Below are 16,808 nucleotides of genomic sequence, written 5' to 3'. Positions count from 1 at the left end.
TTACTCTAGTCCCAAACATGGGATATCTTTCCATTTATTTGCGTCTTTGCTTTCTTTCATCAATGTCTTATAATTTTCAGTGTACAGATCTTTCACCTTCTTGGTTAAATTTATTTGTATTTCGATGTTATTGTAAATGGCATTGTTTTCTTTATTTCTCTTTTAGGTATTTTGCCGTTAGTGTACAGAAATGCACCAGACTTTGTTTAACTCAGACACCAGAAGACTGCCTGCCCAGGGTACTGCCCCAGGGTAGCCCTAGAAGAAGGAATGGATGACCGGGTCAAAAATGGGGCATGGAGTCTGGGAACGGTGCCTTCTCTACCTCCTTTGTCACATCAATATTATAGCACTTATTATAGCACCGAATCGAAACCTGGCTCACTTACCTGGTTCCCTTAGGAGGCTGTGAACTCTTTTAGAGCTGGGTCTAGCACAGTGTGTGACATGCAAGTTCAGGCAGTAAAGCTGTGCTGCCTGAAAGAGTGAGCAGGAATTTGACAGTGTTTTTACTCAAATAAGGATGTGCTTACTCTGTGCCAAGTCCTGGGCTTGCATCACATGGTTCACGGGAGAGAGTTCCTGACTTTCCCAGGCAGGAGGGAAATAAAACTCTACTGTGGGCAAGGATGATGCAGTGGCTTCACCAACCAGCCTTCTGATTGGGCTCCCAGTATCCTGATATCAGGAAGGCAGACACAAGAATCCCATCTTTGGAAAGTTATATGTTTCAGAGGGAATCTGAAAGCTGCATCCTGTTCAATGCATCCATTTCTTGGGAGTTTGGGGAGCAATAGTCCCTAAGTCCTCATAAAGTTGGGTGTCTGATTGTGCAGACTCCCCGGAGGCCCTGCCTAGGGAGACTGGTGGATGACTCTGTTTTGCCTTCATAAGATCCACCCTGGAAAGGAACCCCTGGTCCTCAAGTCTCGCTGAAGGAACTACCGCCTTCCTCAGACTCTTTATGCTGGGGGTCCACAGGACCCGGTGGTCTGGTAGCTCTGTGAGTTCTCCTGACAGAGAACACAGAGAGGCACTCAATCACGCTGATGGGATTACAAGCTGAGTGAAGGAGAATGAAAACCAGTGCAGGTATGAAAAATGAAAAACAGGAGGGCAGGTATGCAAGGGACTCATGTGTCATTTCTGAATGCATCCATTCTGTTTCTGGGAATTGAGATAGAGGTCAGGAATGAATCTACTTCTTCATCCTCTTCATGCACCAGTATCCAGGGTGCATGAGTCCTCATTGTTTCTCCTCAAGGGAAATTTTGGAGCCATGGGGCAATGCCCTTTGACGTAGTAGTCTCTACAGTTCTGCCATGTCTCATCCTGACCCTGTAGCCCAGACCCAAAACCTGGCAGCATCCTGTCCGTCTCAGGAAGTGAAACCTCTTATTATGTCAAGCAGGCCGGTTGCACAATGCATGTATTAAACCCTGTCTTTCCAAGGAGACCACTCAGGCCCCAGCACTTCTTTCCGGTTCCCAATAAACAGAAAACATCTCACTACAGATGTAGTTGCATGGAGGGAGGGCCTGGAAGAGGGACGACGATGGAGATGGAGATGCAGACACCCAGGGAAATGGACCAAGCAGAAGTTGGGGGGGTGGTGGTTGGCAATGCCAGGATGTCACAGGGAGCTCCAGCTTTTGGGGAATTCTTCAGCTACTGAGTCACCCAAGCCCTTCTCAGCTGCAAGTTGCCCTCTACCCTGGTAGGTCATTCCTCTGAGACAGGATCCTGGCACTGATTCAGAACAGCAAGCGCCTTGGTACCATCTTATGCCTGATCTTGGGCGTTGAACCTCTCTTATCAAGGTTGGCCTCACTCAAATGGTCTTCAATCACTTTGAACAAGAAGACCAGCAAAATAATCATGGGTTACCCCTTATATCATCATGATACATGTAGTGATGACTGCTCTCTGGTGTGGGCTATTCCTTCCTTGTTCACTCCCTTGCTCAGAACAGAACTAAGGCACAACCATCCCTCCCATTTTCCCCACGTCCCTTCTCATCCTTGGCATTGACTTCCTAACATTGTTCATAAGAGTCCGCCTTTTCCTTCCATTATTTCCACGGGTCTTTCTGGTATCTGAAAGTATAAACAACGTCCTGTGTAGCCACGCCTGTCTCCATGAATACCTTACTCCTTTTCCTCTTGCTTTGGGGATTATTTGGAAATGGGCAGCCTGATTTTGAGACCTCTGCTCTTCCTCTCACAGCATCATCTCAACTGGGCCTGCTTCCTACCCCCCCCGGACCCAGGTACTCAGAGAGGTGACAGACAGACTCCAGGAATGCTCCATTCTTCCTCTAGGTCTAGAACAAGGAGGGCTTAGATATATAGGCAGGAGGCTTGGTCCAGCGAGGTATATGGTCCCCAGTGGCCTCTCCCCTTAGGCTCAATCGTTATTTCACCTCTGAGAGCCCAGTGAAAACTTGCCCTTCCTTTGGATCCAACAGAAAAGCCCTGGGTGGGTGAGGTGGATATCAAAGGCTTTGTGCTCTATATCTTTTTGCACACATCATGTGTATAGGAGAGTCGGCCACAGACATAGTACTCTGATACAGCTTGCACCAGGGGCCTGGAAACACTATGTATAAAAGAGCCAGATAGCAAATAATTTAGGCTTTGTTGCAACCACTCAACTTTACCACTGTTGCGAGAAAGCAGCCATGGGTAATATGTAAATGGATGGGCTTAACTGGGTATGGCCTGCAGGTTGAAGGAGTCAAGTGCCTGTCATACCCCATTATATTACACCATTTTTTTTTTTAAGATTTTTTTGGGATATGGACTATTTTTTAAAGTCTTTTATTGACTTTGTTACAATGTTGCTTCTGTTTTATGTTTTGATTTTTTGGCCCCGAGGCATGTGGGATCTTAGCTCCCCGACCAGGGATTGAACCTGCACCCTCTACATTGGAAGACAAAGTCTCAACCACTGAACCCCGAGGGAAGTCCCATCACACCATTTTTATTGGATAGAAATTTAGAAACAGTATTTTTTAAAAAGCTGTCCTTGCTCATAGAATTCAACATCAAAAAAACAAACAACCAGATGAAAAAGATGGCAGAAGATCTGAACATTTTTCCAAAGACGGAATGCAGATGGCCAACAGGCACTTGACCAGATGCTCAACATCGCTAATCATCAGAGAAATGCAAATCAAAACCACAATGAGATATCACCTCACACCTGTCAGAATGGTATCATCAAAAAGAACACATATAACAAATGTTGGCAAGGATGTGGAGAAGAGGGAACCCTCCTACACCGTTAGTGGGAATGTAAAATGGTGCAGCCACTGTGGAAAACGGTATGGAAGTTTCTCAAAAAACTAAAAATAGAACTACCATACGATTCAGCAATTCCACTCCTGGGTATATATCCAAAAAAACAAAACAAAAACAAAAACACTAATTCGAAAAGATACACGCAGCCTCAATGTTCGTAGCAGCATTATTTACAATTGCCAAGATATGGAAGCAGCCTAAGTGTCCATCAACAGATGAATGGATACAGAAGATGTGGTATATATGTACAATGGGATACTACTCAGCCATAAAAAGAATGAAATGATGCCATTGCAGCAACATGGATAGACTTGGAGGGTATTATGATTAGTGAAATAAGTCAGACAGAGAAAGACAATACTGTATGCAATTACTTATATGTGGAATCTAAAAAATACAACGAACTAGTGAATATAACAAAAAGGGAACAGACTCACAGATATAGAGGACAAACTAGTGGTTACCAGTGGGGAGAGGGAATGGGAGAGGGGTAACATAGGGGTAGGAGATTAAGAGATATAAACTATTATGTATAAAGTAAGCTACAAGGATATATTGTACAACACAGGGAACATAGCCAATATTTCATAATAGTCATAAATGGAGTATAACCTTTAAAAACTGTGAATCACTATATTGTACACCCATAACTTACATAATATTGTACATCAACTATAACTCAAAGAAAAGCCAATGTGAAAAAAAAAGTTTGAAAAAAAAGGCTGTCCTTTATTGAGCACCTACTAAGTACTAGGCAGCTTTTTCTCATTATCTTATTTAGTCTTCACGTAAACTTTGAGATAAATAGCACCCATTTCACCAATGAGGAAACCGAGCCAACAGAAGTAACGTACCTGAGACCACGCAACTAGTAAATGTTGGAATCATGACTCAGATATGGGTCCGCTGAACCCAAACCAGAACCTTTTTTTTTTAACCACTTTTTATTGTTACGAACGTTTCTTGCCCCCCTCCTGTGCAGTCCACAGTGCCCATCTGTAGACTCCTTCCTCAGTGATGCAGTTATATTCTAAAGGACATTGGCCTGGCGGATCACGTATCTGTCCCCAAGCGTTTCTACATTGTCTCCATTGCCTGCCCTCCTTTCCCCACCTGGCTGTGACAAGCTGTGTGAGTTTGCTTCTTTCTCCTTCTTTCAGGGAAGCATGGGGACTTTCCAACTCGGTTCTTAGTTCTCTCTCTTCCCTTTTCTGAGTTTCTTCCTTATTCCTCTTCACTTTCTCGCCTGCTCCTGATGGCTCTGTTGTCTGAGTTCCTTTGCCCTTTCCTTTCTCCTTAAGACTTTGTTATAGCGCTGTCAAAGGAATCCCTTTAGGGATTCTGTCCCTGGAATCTTATGCTTTTTAAAATGATGCTAAAAAATACTTCTCTCCTAGAATCTCTGATAAAACGCTTCTCTCCTAAACTGTCTGTTGTGTCTGCATTCTACTCGCTGGTTGTTACATAATCGAAGGTGATTTGGCCATTTCTTTCCATGGCTTGGTTAATTTCACTTCTTTACTCACTTCCTCCGTATTGGCTGGAACTGAGTTTTCTATTTTCTGGGAGAGGAAGTTCTCACCAAGGCCACTCAGGATTTGTTGGGTGCACTGGTCAAGTCTGGTACCCAGACTCTGGGTGGTTATCTCCCCCAGTTACTGAATGAGGACGCCTGAGTGTGTAAAGGTGTTAGGAAAATTCTGCCAAAACTTCAATACAATGGGTAGATATTACAGAATTCACTAACCTCTGACTTGGAGTTTCTTTCTCTCCCTGATATTAGAGGGTTAGAAAATCTTCCAACATCTCATGAAGTTAACTTATGATGTGCACAAGCAGAAAGTTATATGTTAGAACTAGTAGTGATTTAAACAACACCCTTCTTAGGCTTTTTGTTAATACAATGCTCATTTTCAAAGTATCAAATAACACAAAAGTATTTAGAATAAAAGCCCTCCACTCCCCCTTTCCCACTCCCTCTCTCACTGGTTAAGGCATTCAACCAGAAAGTATCACAGTCTCTACCACCCAAGGACTCACCCCTCCATCCATTCATGACCCACCATCAGTTCGTGGAAAGGTCTTTCTTGAGTGTTTCCTAAATGCCTGGGATCTGTATATTTCTTTTCATCCCCATACTTCATTGCAGTTCAAGCCTTCCTGCCTTGTCACCTAGGTTATTTCAGTCATGTCCTAATTGGTTCACTTGCTGCCATGGAAACTCCATCCATCCATTCCCCACACACCAGCCACAGAGATCTCTCCACAACGTAAATCTGGTGACACCAAGCCCTTGCTCCAATCCCATCACTGGCTTTCCATCCCCTTTGTGGGTGAGTCCAAGCTCCTGAGCTTGGCAGGCAAGTCTCACCATGGAATCTTCTGCTTTCCTCTCCTAGCCCACGATCTTTCTGTGCTTTTGCGCAACCTGTTGTTTCTGGCCTGGAACCTACTTCTCTTTGTACCTTGGCCAACCCCTAGTCCTTCAAGACTCAGCTCATGCTTTGCCTCCTCCATGACAAGCCCCTTCCCAAGCTGGGTGGTAGGTACCCTTCCTCTCTGTGGTGTGCCTCTAACACCCTCTGCAAACCTCCTTCATTGTGTTTTATTTGCTTGTCTCCCTTACTGTTAATGGACCTGTTGCAGGCTTCGGATTATAGCTCTGATCTCCGTGCCTGGCACATAACGGTGCTCCGCAAATGTTGGTTGACCACATGCACGAAAGCCAGGAGTGATCATGCCACACCACTCTCACCGCTTCCATCTTGAGCTAACTTCCTCTGACAGGGAAATGTTTCCTTGGAAAAGAATATCTTTGCATGAAAAGCAGAGACTCACCAGAAGTACAAGGTCCAGCTCAGAACAAACTCTTAGGCAGCAAATAGGCCCCCCAGACCCTTAGAGCAGGAGAGTAGTTCTGGCCCAGTCAGGGGTCTTATCCTCTTGGAGAAGCGCAGCTCCTGCCACGAAGCCACTGCGGACAACTTGCTGCTCTGGCTTGAGTCAGTGCAGTGTCCACCCGCTTGTCTAGGGAATTCTGAGCCTTTTATGAAGTTTTTTTTGGGACAGGGAGGTGATAGGGGCTCCCACTATAACCAGGAAGGGGTGGTGTTCTCCTGACCTGGGTCTCACCAGAAATACCCTGGAGGCAAATTCCTGGAAAGATGCTCCCTTCTCTCCAGTATGGCAATTTTGAAGTGTTTCTTGAGGGCTTTCCAAATTCCTCTGAAAATGTAGGAATTCTAGAAAGACAAAGTCAGAGGTGATGGCATGTCATGGTAAGTAAGGTTAGCTGGGCAGGTCAGGTAAGGTAATGTCCATCCTTCATTCAACACAGGCACCCAGTTTGAGGTGTGGGTGTGTGTGTATGTGTGTGTGTGTGTGTGTGTGTACAAACAGGGGAAGGGTAACAAAACTACACAAGACATGGTAGCTGTCCTCAAGGAGTTTCTGCAAACGTCCACAATTTAGGATGGAATATGGCAAGTGCCGGGGCAGATGTAAACTGCCGCCAAGGGGCCATCTCCCTTTCCTGTCCACACTTGGAGACGCGGCCAGGCCATAAGAGGGAGAGCAGCGCTGTCCAGCTCTCCGTGGACTTTGAGTGCTCTAGGCTGCATGCTGGGCTGCTTTTGGGGAAATCGTGGGCTCTGGCGGGAAGGCTTGTTTACTGCAGGGCAGAGCTGAGGACCTGAGAGCGCCAGGAAAGGCATGGGGTGAGCATCTCCTCACTCTGGACAAGGGATTGTGAGGAAGAGCGGGGCTGGCCTTGGCGCCCTGGTGTCCCCACGTGGCCACAGTCACTGGCTTGGGACCCTGAAGGGGATGGAGAGGTACCGTCAGACATGCCGGGGAGAGGGCGCGCCGGGGCAGGAGGAGGGTCCTGGTGGGCACGGGGGAAACTTCTTTCTCGGTTAGCCTCATGGTAGCTTGGGACCTGCCTGGAGCCCACCTGGGAGGTGAGCAGGTGGGGCGGGGCCGGGGGGGCGGTGAGCTGGTTCCTTTCATACTGGGAACCCCCCTGGGAGGAGAGGAGAAGGAGGGCCTGGACCGCGGACCTGGGAGGGGCCTCGCCTCATCCTCACACCTTCAGAAGAGCTCTGTTGAAGGCAGGAAGGTGGCCTCAGAGATTTAGGGGTGGGTAAGGTCCCCTCTCCAGGGCTGATGTGGCAGAAGCAGCTGTGGTCATCCTATGCCCGGCAGAGCAGCCATCTCATGCAGGGTCCCCGAGACCAGGGACTTGGGTGCCTTTGCAGTTTCCCCAGACGCCAGAGCAGTGTCCCACCATCGTCGGTGCTCAGGACAGTTTGATGGACTTGAATGAATGGATGAAGGTCACCTGCAGCAGGTGCAGCTGTGGCAGCCTGATGTGGAGGCCAGGGGGAGGCTGCTGAGACCGTGTCCTGGGGACTCTCAGAAGTCCCTGGTGACACGTTTCTGCCCTCATTACTAGATGTCAGGCAAATTTACCGTCAACTGAAACCCGAGCGTGTGCATGCATTTAATGAGTTGAAGGGCGGCAGAGCTTGCCACTTCAGCATGTGGATTATTTTGAGCTGAAGGCAATCGAGGCCCAGCTGATTCAGGAGAAGGTTTTACCGCCTCCTTAACTACGTAAAGGAATTCAGACAGGGGACATCTATCAGAAGGAGAGATATTGCCAGAAATAACTTTTTTATCTGACAGATTTATCTGCATGGCAGGGCAAACATGATGACCAGTCATCTGCTCTTCTTATCTTCCTGTGAATTTCCCCTATCCCCTTTGAAGCCCCAGGCCCCTCTCCCATCCCTTAGCTCAGGACGTCATAGAAGCCTCAACTGCCTGACTGCCTTTGAGTCTCATATTTTTATATAATTTACGTGCAAAATTAAATGTGCTTTTCTCCTGTTAATCTGTCTGATGTCAATTTTATTATTAGACCAAAAAACCTAGAAGGGAAGAAGGGAAACATTTTCTGTCCCTACAGAATCCTCACCGCTGGGGTTTTTCCCTGTCGAGGAACCCAACTTTAAATTCCCTGCTTCTGGAAGTCTGCCTTAGTTGGGCACCTGGAAGGTATTGTACATGCAGAGGGAGGCATAAAGAACTGGGTGTTGGGGCCCCTGCATCGAGACAGGATTTGAAGGGGAGAGACGGTTTCTGCATCAGGGGATCACGGGAGGGCCCTGAGTGCCTTGTGGCTCATCCCAGGCCGGTCTAGGTGGCTGATCTCATTTGCCTCCAGCTGGGGATCTGTCCGTGTCTGTGGGTGCAGGATGCTTGTGAACTGGGGAGCATGGGTTCAGAGCTGGGCTAGGGAGGCACCCTCGGTAGAAGTCCATGAGCTCAGCTCGCTCCACTGCAATGTCGTGGGTTAGTTTAGGCGGGCTCTCAGCGCTCAGCCCTCTTCTTGCTCAGTACATGCAGCACACAGGTCTCCTGTCTGATCCTTGCCTGTGTCAGTCTTGCTCTGAACTGAGGGCCAAGTTGGTTTATCTGTTTCTCATTAAGGTCTCCCCGACCCTCCATCTCTCACCCGCCTCTAGTTCCAGCCACTCTTTAGCCCATTACTCCTATGGATTTTCTTCTCACTGTCTGCAGTGATCTCTTATCTGCTCTCTACAGACAATCGAAACAGGTTGTATTCACATGTGACCCCGGACCAGAGTGTGTGATGAACAATGGTTGGTCAATTAGAGACTGATCAGACTGTCCCTTGCAAGTCCCTGATGGCTAACTCTTTCTGGCTCTCGTCATAGGTCTCACTCCGCGTTCTCCAGAGGAGGCAGGCCCTGGAGAGTTAGAGTCATTCAGTTCAGGGCCTTGGGGTGGGTGGCTCACGTCCCTGCGTCCTGCCTGGGAGATTGTGCTGCTCTGGCTGACAGGGCAAGTTTCCCTGCCTCTCTCACTTCCGCATGGGTGTTCCTTCTGAAATTGCTTGCTCGGTCCAGAGAGTCATCTTACCCAAGAGGGTCCTACATCACAGGGGCTTAAGGAACTGAGACCTCCTGCTCAGATGTCTCCCCCTGAGCTACCCAGGGCAGCCAATGGCCGAGGGACCAGCCTGGCCCAGGGTCCAGCTGCAGATCCAGCAGGGCACAGGCTCCCACGCAGGTACCCAACTTCCAGCTCGAGTTCCTCCCACCCATTTTGGGTGTTCAGTGGGGCGCTCCACTGTGCCCCCGGGAAACCCCAGGACTCTGAAATCTCAGCATCAGCCAGGGGCCATGTTCTACACACAGTTCCTGCCACTGAGAGTTGGGCTCCTGCCTGTTGTCTTTTTACGAATGGCTTCATGCTTCTAAGCACAGATGGTTCGATTGTCCGACCGCTTAGCTCTTACATTATCCTACAGACAACCGGCTCTCAGGAGTGAGCTGGCCTCTGTGAACTCCAGCAAGTTCCTTAACTCTTTCTTTCCAGAGGTTGATTTCCTAGGAGACATTATTTTAAAGTATCAAGAGTACGATTGGATTCACCCCGGGCTCCCTTTGTCACTGGAGAGGGAAATTTGCTCTTACTTCTTTTAAGTTCTAGTCACGAAGAAAGCAGCCCTACAAACAAGCAAACAAACTCACCACATTGATACCCAGAACAGAACCTTTCACCTTAGTCTCCCCAGGTGACAAGCCTCCTCGTTGGTTAGTAGGGAGCTGCTTTGCGTGCGGCGGTTTGGGGGCATGTGTGACCTTCCCCACCAGCCTGTAAGCTCTTAGGGGGCTGTGACAAAATTGTCCACCTCGCCTTCTCCTGTGACACTTTGCTTAGGGTGGTCACTTGATGAATGGGTCGAATTATCACTGAATAAAGGATTCCAGGAGGCTCTCAGTGGCTGAGTCAGAAAGACCAAAGAGGGGATCAGATGAAGTTCTGCCCTCCTTGCGCTGTCTCTGGAAGTCGCTCCCCTCCTAATGAGAGTGACCTCATTTCCACTGCTGCCATTGAATCTCTGATGGAAGAGATGATCCAACAGGGATCACTTGTCGTGAGTGAGTATGTGTGAGTTTCAGACTGGAAAGTGTTAACTGGCAACATTTACTTCTAAAGAGCTCATTTGGCCTCTGGGGCTGCAGTGAACTTGGGGAATCCTGCTCTCCAGTGTGCCTCGCTGCCCATTTGTCTCATTGGTTCCCTGAAGTTCACCACACAGGGGCTTCCTGAGTTTTCCTGCATCCTTCACAATTTAGCATCCTCCCTTCCCAAAGGGTATCATTACCTTCCACGTAGTGTTTTCAGTACTGCTAGGAATACAAAGATGGATTAAACATGGTACCTCTCTTCAGGGAACTTATCTTGAATACAAGGAATTAATACTCCAGTTGGAAGAGGCATGCCCCTGGCCACCCCTGAGGCCGGGTGCCTCTTGGAAAGGCTCCATTTTAGCAATCGTGCCTGCAGACTTCCCCCTCTCTGACCACAGCCTTGCTGCTTTCTCACTCCCATACTCTCAAAGCACCAGTTCTTCACCATTATCAGGACCTCTAGCCCATGGACATCCTCCCTCTCTATCTGTCCCTCTGCTTTTGCTTCCTTATCCATCCAGTTTAATTTCTATGCTCCATCTTTTCAGCCATTTTCTTGCTGGTCTTCTCACAGGCTTTCTCTGTTTTCTTCCCTAGCACTCATTAGACAAAACCCCAGGCCTCGTTGTATTGATGGTCTGTATCTCCATAGGGGCTGCTAGGGGCTATTGGAGAAAACCACCTAGCCTTATAGATGGCTGCCACCTGGATGCACGGGCGCCACCACCACTGAGCTCTCACACTGCCCAGCAGTCCTATGAAGCTTTCCTAGGCATTTGTGCACAGCAACAATATCCTGACCCCATCACTCCCATGCGCCGTCCTTGAAAATAGAACTCATCATGTGAAAGCTTGCTCAGCATCTCCCACCACGCTTCCAACTACACCTCACTAGCCCCGCCATTCTCTTATTGCTGGAGTGGTAGAGGCTCTTCCTTTCCTCCAGGTCCTGAACCTCCTGACTCGTTGTTATATAATTAAAAAATTTATCTGACCTTTGTCCCAGATTTCTGGCTGGGAGCTTCTGAAACCCTTGGAATTTCCTCAGTGACAGATAACGATCTGACTCACGGCAGGGTGTCTAGATAGCTTCATGCTGGTGCCTGGTCACCAGAAAGATCAACTAGATGAAGGGTTGGGGCTTGGAGACACACGATATCAGCTCTTCCTCCCGGCCTCCTGGGAGGGGAGGGGGGCTGGAGACTGTGTTCAATCATGTGGCCAGTGTTTAATCCATCACACTTGTGTATTAAATCCCCCCAAACTCTGGACACTGGAGCTTGGAGAAGCTTCTTGGTTGGAAGCACACAGAGATGTGCTGGGCAGGTGAGGCACCCTGACTCCACGGGGAGGGGGCATGGAGGCTCTGTGGTCCCTCCTAGACCTTGCCTTAAATGTCTTGTCATTTGGCTTATCCTCCTGATGTGTGTCCTATATAATAAAATTATAATAATTTATATAATAATATAAAATTATAATATAATAGCACTTCCCTGAGTTCTGTGAATCTTTCTCGTGAATTATCAAAACTGAGGGGGTCATGGGAACTTCTGAATTGATAGCCAGTCAGTCGGAAGTGTGGGTGGTCGGGGGACCCCTGAAGTGTGGCTGGCATCTGAGGTAAGGGATGCTGCCTTTTAACTCGTGGGGTCTGCACTGACTCTGGGTGGTTATTGCTAGAGTTGAATTGAAGTACACCCAGTTGGGGTGGAAATGGAATACGCATCTTCTCAAAGACTTTGCCGTTTTGATTTCTCCCTCTCATCTTCAACCATTTGCTCTCTCTGCTGCCTCCTTCTCACCAGACCCACCCATGTCTTGCTTTCCTAAAACAAAATGAAACAAAATGAAGACAACATCTTCCCTCTCTATTTCTTTGCTTCTCTTGAAAGAGTGCCTTCCCTTGCCTCCCCTCCCACTCCTCCGCCCTCAACAGTTTGCTTCGCCCCACCCCTTGATGGAAACTTTTCTCATAAAGGCCATCCTTGGCCTCACAGGTAATGGACCATTTTTGGCACCCCTCCCCCGCCCTTTTAAACTTGACTTCTCAGCAGCATTTCACACTATTGACCATTTTCTTTTCTTCTTCAGCTACAACCCCTTTCTGCCCCTCTTTCTGCAATACCGCACCGATTTTCCTTTGGCCATCCCTTTCCTGGTCTCCCATACAGTCTTCTTCTGTCCATCCCTTAACTCTGCCAACCCGCCCCTATTGTCCACTTCCTGCCCTCTTCTTTAATTCCTAGCCCATGATAGTCTCACCGTCCATGCGGTACCTAGAGCATCACCTTGAGCCCTTCTTCTCGTTCACTACTCTAGCCCCACATCTAATCGACCACCCGGTTTGGTTTCTTCCATTTATGATGCTCTCTGCCTCTGTTGCTCCCTAGTCCAGATGACGACCCCTAGCTCACCTCCTCGGTTGTCTGCCTACTTCTCGTCATGTGACCCTCCAACCTGTTCTCTACCCTACAGCCGGAATGATATTTCCAGAATACATGCAGTCCTGTAGAGCCAGAGCCTATGTGGGGCTTGGTCTATGGCAGGTGCCTGTGACTTTTTTGTTGAATGAATGAATGTTATGTCCTTGCTTAAAACCCAATAGTTTCCCATGGCTCTTAGAGTCCAAGCTCCTGGACACAGTTTCTAGCCCTCCTGACCTAGCCCTTGCACCCGCCCCTCTTTAACCTTAAATGTATCATGCTCCCCCTCCTTCTATCTGGACCACCCTGCCCTTCCTTTGGCTGGGTAACTGTTTTTTTTTTTTTTAATTAATTTTTATGTATTTATTTATTTATTTTTGGCTGTGTTGGGTCTTCGTTTCTGTGCGAGGGCTTTCTCTAGTTGCGGCACGCGGGGGCCACTCCTCATCGCGGTGCGCGGGCCTCTCACTAACGCAGCCTCTCTTGTCGCGGAGCACAGGCTCCAGACGCGCAGGCTCAGTAACTGTGGCTCACGGGCCCAGTTGCTCCGCGGCATGTGGGATCTTCCCAGACCAGGGCTCGAACCCGTGTCCCCTGCATTGGCAGGCAGATTCTCAACCACTGCGCCACCAGGGAAGCCCCTGGCTGGGGAACTGTTATTCATCCCTTACATCTCAACTTTCATGGACCCTTTCCTGCCTTACTTGCCATTTGGTCCTAGTCACTTCCTGCTCCGCCTATTATATACTGATTACATTTTATTGCGATTGTTTGCAGTACCAGTTTGCACACCCGCTATCAGTGTCTCAGTATCCCCGTCACTCCACATTCTTGGCAACACTTGATGCAGCCAGACTTTTAAAAAATTGACAATCTATTTGGTGGAAAATGGTATCGTAGTATAACTTAATTCCCATTTCTCTAATTTTGAATGAGGCTGAGCATCTTTTCAAATGTTTTCTAGCCATTTGTGTTTATTCTTCTATGAAATGCTTATACTTTTCCCTGCTGGCTATTATTTTTTAAATTTATTTGTAGGAGTTCTTTATATCTTCCGAATACCAATTCTTTGCAAGATGTATATGTTGCAAATAACATATTCCAGGTTGTGGCTTGTCTTTTCACGTTTTAATGGTATCTTTTAATGAAAGAAGTTTAACATTTAAAATGAGGTCAGATCAGTCAGTTTTCTATTTATGGTTTATGCCTTTGGTGTCTTGTTTAAGAAATGTCTCCCTGCCCAAAGCCACAAAGATAGTCTCCTCTATTTTGTTCTAAAAGTTTTGAAGTTTTGCTTTTCACATTTGGGCCTTTATTCCATTTAATTGGCTGCCTCCTCTGCTGGAGAGAAGCTGCAGGAGGATGTAAGGCATCAGTCTTGTTTCATGCTGATGCCCAGAGCCCTGCGTAGTCACTGGTACCCAATAAGGCATCAGTGACTGAACAAAAAATTGAATGATTGAAGGTAGAGACAAAGTGGCATGGGAGTTCAGAGAGAGCAAGAGATACCTTTGAAAAGGTGAAGGAGATAAAGTAGGATAGTGGGTCTCAATCCTGGGTCCACACTGGAATTCCCTGGGGAGCATTAAAAAAGTATTTACTGTGGAGGACTCCACCACTAGAGATCATTTTGTAATTGGTTAGAGGCATGACCTGGGCACCAGATGGTCCCAGTGAAGTGTCAGGGCTGAGAGCCACTGGATTTGGTGGTAAAATAATGCTGTGGTCAAGTGAACAGATGTAGGGCTTTAACAGACTTGGGCTTGAATTTCAGCCTGTCACTAAGTGTGTGCTTTTACACTCTGAGCCTGTTTCCTCACCTACAGAATGGGCATAATAACACCTGCCTGCCATGGCGATCGTGACAGTTAGAGGAGATAAACGTGCTCCCGGAATGAAGGGTGTCCTTCATACTTTGTAGTTTTTGTTTGCTTGTTTGTTTATTCTTTTTCAAGGCGGAGGTGGCATTTGAGCTAGCCCCTGATGGCTGGGTGTAAACATGTGGTGGTTGGGAGAGAAGGGCAGTTCAGGTGGAGGAAACATGACATTTAAAGGGGAAGGGGAGGGAAGACATGCTGGGGAGAGGGGCCAGTTAGCACGGGTAGAGAGTGCAAGGAAGAGAGTAGTGGGGAATCTGTCAGCGGGGACACGTGGGCAACCAGGTGCCAAGGGCATGGCTTCTCAGGGGCTCCCATGGACGCAGCGCTCCTCCCAAATCCTCAGCTCAGCCATCAGTGAGCAAGGGCTCTGGGTTCTCTCTTTCTCTTCCTTGTTTCAGGAACAGAACAGAACAGAACTGGAATATAGAAGAAGAGTTGAGGCAGTGTTGGGGGGAGTCAGGGGAGCAGAATGCAAGGATGGAAGCAGAGGATGAAGTTTCGGTCCCAAGAGGAGGGATACTGGGGCTCAGGAGGGGCTTGGAAGTGATGCCGGACTCTACCTTAGGTCAGGTAGGAAGTATTTCTGTGAAGAATGGCGTGGAGGGTGGTGGAACCAGGCAGCTGTACTCAGCTTCCTGAAGTGCCAAGCCTTTTAGATGGTCTTTAAAAGTCATGTAGCGCGCTTTATATCTGGTGTTCAAGTTCACAGGTTATTGATATAATAACAATGGAAACTATTTGGGAAGACTCAAGCGAGTGGCCTGGAAGTTCTGTGTTGGTACAGGAAGTGGCTTAGGATGAGCTCCAGGCCTGGATCTTTGCACACCTGGCACAGTCAAGTGGCTGTCCCAGAGCATCTTCAATTTACCATGTCCTAAATAGAACCTTGGTATTCCTGCTCCACCCATCTCTACCCCAGTCTCGCAGTTCTCACTAAATGGTATTCCAACGACCCAATTGATTAAGTCAAAGTCTTAGTACTCATCCTGGATTCTTCCCTATCCCGGTTCTGTGACCCCACCCACTCCATCAGAGCTTTTGGCGGGCTCTGCCTCTGACATAGATCCTGCCTGTGTGTTGCAAGTTCATTCCAACCACCTCTCATGGGACTCTACCTTCCTTCCTCCAAGTCTCTCCAAGGACCTGTGCTGCCTGTCAAGACAGGTACGCCTCTAAATGCAACCAGGAGATTTAAAATGTAACCAGTATAGCTGGGTGGAGTTATACTTACACATTATACTTCCTTAAACATTTTATATTTATATCTGAAAATATGCCATCTTTCTTCTCTTGCCAACTAACAGACATTATTAGTTGACAAAATCTGCTGATAGCCCTGGTAGTGAGTTATTGTTTTTGAACACTCAGCTTGAATTACTCTCGCTATCATATGTGGGAGTTAATCTTGGTGAAAAGTAATTGAGTTTTCCAAAACAAATAGAACTTCAGGGTGTGCCCACGGAGCATGACTCATGGAATCAGTTTTTTAGAGGGAGCTCAGCATGCCTCCAGGTTTCTGTTAAGGAGGTTTGGTGGCTGCCTTGGGGAAAGTCTGCCCTTTGGTGGAGTCACCAAGGTTCAAATGCTTGGCTGCAGCATTGCCTGTCGAAGAGTTCCTTGATTGTTAACAATTAACAAGAATCAGATTCACAGGGGTTGATTAATAAGCTTGAACACCAATGTATTATATTTATTTATTTGGCTGCGTTGGGTCTTCATTGCTGGGCGCGGGCTTTCTCTAGTTGCAGCGAGCAAGGGCTACTCTTCGTCGTGGTATGTGGGCTTCTCATTGCAGTGGCTTCTCTTGTTGTGGAGCACGGGCTCTAGGTACACGGGCTTCAGTAGTTGCAGCACGCGGGCTCAGTAGTTGCAGCACACGGGCACTAGAGTGCGTGGGCTTCAGTAGTTGCGGCTCAAGGGCTCTAGAGAGCAGGCTCAGTAGTTGTGGCACACGGGCTTAGTTGCTCCACAGAAGGTGGGATCTTCCCGGACCAGGGATCGAACCCGTGACCCCTGCATTGGCAGGCGGATTCTTAACCACTGCGTCACCAGGGAAGTCCTGACGCCAATGTATTATTGATACATTTATGGTGAAGGCCATATTTATGGTGATTGCATGTAGTCAAGTTCGTGTGAGGATTAGAGTTCTGACAAATACACAACATATGAGAGAACTCTTGGGCTGAATATTTGAAATTT

This window comes from Eubalaena glacialis, chromosome 14 (genome assembly GCF_028564815.1).
Source record: "Eubalaena glacialis isolate mEubGla1 chromosome 14, mEubGla1.1.hap2.+ XY, whole genome shotgun sequence".
Lineage (NCBI taxonomy): Eukaryota > Metazoa > Chordata > Mammalia > Artiodactyla > Balaenidae > Eubalaena > Eubalaena glacialis.
The sequence above is the reverse complement of the archived record's forward strand: the minus strand, read 5'-3'. Positions refer to the sequence as shown.